Genomic DNA, 4,551 nt, shown 5'->3' with positions numbered 1-4,551 from the left:
AACGAAGTGTGCTTGGTGGTTTCCTTGAGAACGAAAAATAGTCAAGAGAGTGAGATTAGTAGAGTACCATCTTCTACTTCTGCCACGTTTGGATAATAATTCCAATAAGTTTATTTATCTCAAGCATTTTTTCCACTATCTATGAGCCAAGACCTGATTGAAGACAACAGATTGCATTTTGTTGTCCCATCTCCTTACTTGAAGTCTGGTAGAGTGTCCCTACAATCCTTGTTGTTTATAGCCTTAAAGTTAATGCATCGGCCAGGGATTGGGTGGAATTTAGAGTCTGTCACATGCTACCAGGATTAGATTCTACTTATTTGTTAAAACTGATGCCATGGCGGTGACATCCACTCACATTAACATGACTTTGGTCAGATTTTTCAGCTGTAAGTTAGCTAGCATTTAGACGGTCCTCCTAGAGACTGTACAGAGGTTGAAAGCATCATCACACAGAGGGAAATGAGCGTGTTTACTCTGAATCAGAAGGCAGCTGTGTGAAGGGTGTTTGCTCTCTGGGTTCAGAGGACTACCAGTTTTTGAAGAATGTGTTATTCTAAATTATTTGTGTTTTTCCAAAAGGAGCGCAGTATGTGTCTGGTTTATTCGGTTTTAAATTATAATCCAATTCTTTTCATAAAGGTTCAACTCTGACGTTGTATCTTGAATTTGACACTAAAAGAATAAAGGACTTTCTGGTTGTAAGTGCTTAAAGGACAAGTTTTTTATTTAGGAAATTGAGTTGTTTCAGTATAAACAACTTTTTAAAATTGTTTCTTTTATTTTTCATTAGTTGTTACTACACATACATCTGTACACACATATGCATTCCAAAATACATAAATACAACCAGGTGAGTCTGTATAATGTTATTCGTATATATGTTTTCAAGGTTGACCATTTTATATCAAATAACCAATTCCTATGCTCTTCTCTGGAGAAGACTCTTTCTTCTACCCTCAGAATTCCTGACTTACCTGCAGTTCTTGCTCCCAGGCTTTCCATTGTCCGTTTCAGCATGTCTACTGCTGTTCTTGTTCTACTCATCTTTAGGTCGTCATGTTGGTGAGACCTTATGGGTGTAGCTTCTGCCATTCCTAGGAGACACAACTTCACAGCAGACTCCCTGATCTTTCGGCTTTACGCCCTCTTCCCCATCTTCCCCCTCTTTCTCCTCTTCCCTGTTGATCCCTGAGGGAGTTGTTTTGTAGATGTTTTCTTTTGGGACTGGGCATTGTAACTCTGCATTTTGATTGGTTGTGGTTTTCTGTAATGGTCTCTGTGTGCTGTAAAGAGAAACATCTCCAGGTTTCTTTCTATTCAGCCATTCATTCGTTCACTATTATGATGTCTTCAAGGGTTTTGCATTCTGTGTGCCTCTGAGCAATGATGGTCAATACCAGTATCCTAATAAGATGCAAGAGTGGGCCAAGCCGACACCTCAAACAAGCCTCAAATAATCCTGTGACTCAGAGAATAACTTTACTTGGAGTACATGCAACAACAACCATTAAATGACAGTAACAATTACATATGTGTCCTGTCTCTGCATGCACCAGGACAATGCTGAAGAGCATTTGACACACCAATCCTTTTTGCTGATTTCACATTCTGCCTACCATATGCATTCCCCACATAGAGACTCCAATTGTCACTTTTGTTTCAACTTTATTTCATTTTAATTATGCGAGGAGTCTAGATTTGCTGGGATTTAAAATTTTGATAAAATAACTTGTACCCATTTGATAACTTTACTTTGTGCCTCATGGTTTCTGTTTTTTTTTCCTTCAAAAGGTATCTGTGTGGTGCCAAGTACAGTAGGAAAACATTAGTTACTATGCCACAACACAGAAGTAGGCAAGTAAAATTATTTTGTAAAAGCAATTATCAACAACATAGCCAATTATAAGCTATACCCTATGATGTGGGGTCTTCTAATCTTTTCCTTTCGTTGAGCCTGTGAAAAATGACCACTATTCATAGAGATCAAGAGCTATAAATCACAGAAATAGGAAATTCACCATCAGACCATTAAAACAGTACGGCTTTGCAAAAATCTTTTACAACCCAGCAAAATTCAATCATCACAAGCAACTGAAAGCTTTAACCGTCCATCACTGTCTTCATGCACAATCTCCAGGTAAGACTTCAGCAGGCAGCTTTAACAAATGAAGACAGTCATCTCCTTACAGTGAGTCCCTCTGGTTCTTCAAAGACAGTGAGAAAACTGGCTACTGATGAATTCTAGGCAGGGCAATGGCTATGCTCCTCGGTTTTGCACTGAGAAACCCGCCAGACTCCAGTTATAATTCCAAACATATGGACACACAAGTCACCCTGGTTAAATTCAGTGGCTCTCCAGAAGCAAATCCACAAAGTCATGAATATGGAAAGAGGACTTGTAGGGAGTTGGGGATACAGGGATAGGAAGGGGAATAGAGACAAAGATACTGAAAATTTAAATTTAATTAGAAATGCTATAGAAAAGCAGGTACATGGCATATAAGTACTATAACATAACAATCATTTTATTAATTATACCATCCACAGATGCCAGCCTGACTTGAGATAGCAAGGGTGACATAGAAACTTGTGACAGAAGCTAGAATCTGTATGTGGTGGCAGTTACCTGCCAGCTCAAAAGCCAAAAGTGATTTGCTACTGACAGGTACTGATTTGGGAACATAGTTACATAGGGATTCTCAAAGAAAACCCTTCTTTATCTGTTGCTCATAGAAACAAGATCACATTGGACATGAGCGGAAATGGAAAAACCCTTCGTTATCTGCCACATAGAGAAACAAGATCACACTGTACACAAAGTGGAAATGGGTAAGTGTTGTGTGATGAAATCATGTGTTCATCACAGTTGACATTTAAAGTCCAGGTACAAATGTTTGCTGGAGTGTGCAGTTTTGATATTTTATCTCTCTCTCTCACACACTCACACACACACACACACACACACACACACACACACACACACACACACACTGTTGGTGGGGTTTCTGCCCTGCCTGGTTCTTGCAGTCATTAAATCCCAAAGAAATCACACAGAGGTCTATATTAATCATAAAACTGATTGGCTCATTAGCTCAGGCTTCTTATTAACTTTTTTTTTCAATACAAGTCTTTTGTCCCAAAAGATACCCCAAATCGTATTAAAATTCAGGATCTTGTTTCTGGAGTTGGTAACTTAGGTCTTACTCATCAGCCTGCTGCACTGTTCCCTTTTCAGACACATAGATACCATCCAAAAACTTTCTGATATCCTTGTTTTTAACTGTCATGACTTGCTGTATCAGAACCACCGAGTTTGAAATAAGCTCAATATCATTTCCTTCAAGGATTAATTCATCCTTCTGGGCTTGAGAGACAGGACAAGCAACTCCTGTCCTCATCAGAACCCTGCGGATATATTTTACACCCAAGAAATTTCGGATTTCAACCAAAGACCCATTCTCCTGAATAACAACGTTGATGGGGAAGTGAGCATACACGGACCTCATCTTGTAGCGGAAGCCCAGTGTAACACCCTTGATCATGTTTTGAACGTGGCTGCAGATGGTTCTGATGGTGGCCAGTTCCTTCCTGTTGCCCCACCATTTGTCAACCCGGAGCCTCTTCTTCTTCTTCCCAAGAAGGCTCAGCTCTACATTGATGAGATTGAAGTCCCTCCGGAGGGTTCCTCTGGGGCCCTTCACAATGACTGTGCGCCCCTTGAGAGTGATGTCCACATTTTCTGGAATGTCGACCGTCTGATTGCTGAGAATGGTCTTCATTCTTGCAGTAGATGGGGCAAAGAGCCTTCTTATTAACTCTTATAACTTACATTAGCCCATTATTCTTATCTGTGTTAGCCACATGGCTCAGTACCTTTTTCAGCGGTGTAGTCACATCTTGCTTCTTCTGTGTCTGGATAGGACTGCAGAGAGAGCGTCCCTCTTCCCAGAATTCTCCTGTTCTCATTGACCCACCTCTATTTCCTGTCTGGTTGTCCCGTCTATACTTCCTACCTGGCTACTGGCCAATCAGCACTTATTTAAAACATAATTGACAGAATATAGACAATTGTCCTGCACCATCTCTCTGTCTCTGTCTCTGTCTCTGTCTCTCTCTCTCTCTCTCACACACACACACATACACACACAAACACGTACGCGTGCTCTCACACTGTCAGTATGTGTTGGACAACTCCCTGCTGTTAAAAGGGCAGGAATAACCATCTTGTTTCCTTGGATTCTTTCTCTACTGCTTCTTTGGAAGTAGCCACAGGGTTTAGTATGAGCCTCAGAGCAGTGATTCCCCCTGGATACTAAAGACTACTGCCCTCCTCTGTGCTTGGATTACAGAAGGTTTTTCTGAGGGCTGCAGATACCCTGATCCCACAGTATAGACCCTTTAACAATTTGAAAACTGAATCTGCTGTGTTTGACCTTGGCTTTTTTTCTTTAAAGACAGTTTCGTAGTCCCTAACTAGTATTTTTATTTAATAGATTTCCCTGGTAATTTCCCTCTAATTATTTAAAAATCAAAATGGCTTTCTTGAGG

The 4,551-nt window shown here is 40.4% G+C and overlaps 1 pseudogene; it reads right to left on the bottom strand.

Annotated features, from left to right (window-relative positions):
- Positions 1–3,144: 3,144 nt before the first annotated feature.
- Positions 3,145–3,789, bottom strand: LOC148118744 (large ribosomal subunit protein uL6 pseudogene; annotated as a pseudogene).
- Between the last annotated feature and the right edge of the window lie 762 nt (positions 3,790–4,551).

The sequence above is a fragment of the Myodes glareolus genome, chromosome 21, assembly GCF_982192425.1.
Source record: "Myodes glareolus chromosome 21, mMyoGla1.1, whole genome shotgun sequence".
NCBI lineage: Eukaryota > Metazoa > Chordata > Mammalia > Rodentia > Cricetidae > Myodes > Myodes glareolus.
The sequence above is the reverse complement of the archived record's forward strand: the minus strand, read 5'-3'. Positions and strand labels throughout refer to the sequence as shown.